Genomic DNA, 457 nt, shown 5'->3' with positions numbered 1-457 from the left:
GCAACTGTGGTGTGAGCACACCTGTACAGCTGTGGCGTTGGCACATGCTTGTGGCTGCAGCTGTGGCATTGGCACATGTGTGGCTGTGGCGATGCACATGTGTGTGGCTTTGGCATCGGTGCACCTGTGTGGCTGCAGCCATGGCATTAGTGTGCGTGTGCGTGCACTACGGCACTGTGGTCATCTCCAGCAGTGGGGGTGCTGCCCCCCCACAGCTGGGGGCAATTTGGGCGCGGGGAATGGGGCAATGGGCCCCAGAGCTAGGGCAGATAGCCCCTGCAGGCCTCCCGCCTGCTGCCCCTTGAACCCTGGACCGAGGTGAGGGGGGCAGAGACGTGCTGCGAGCCCTCTGCCGCAGCCCCCCACAGATGCACGGAGCCAGGGTCTCTACCAAACGGGGTGTTTTATTCGGTAACTCGACAAGCACTTTCTACAGCTTGTGGGAACAGCACGTGGC

Source organism: Gavialis gangeticus, unplaced genomic scaffold (genome assembly GCF_001723915.1).
Source record: "Gavialis gangeticus isolate Ggan-Ray unplaced genomic scaffold, GavGan_comp1, whole genome shotgun sequence".
Taxonomy (NCBI): Eukaryota; Metazoa; Chordata; order Crocodylia; family Gavialidae; genus Gavialis; species Gavialis gangeticus.
This window is presented reverse-complemented; position numbering follows the sequence as displayed.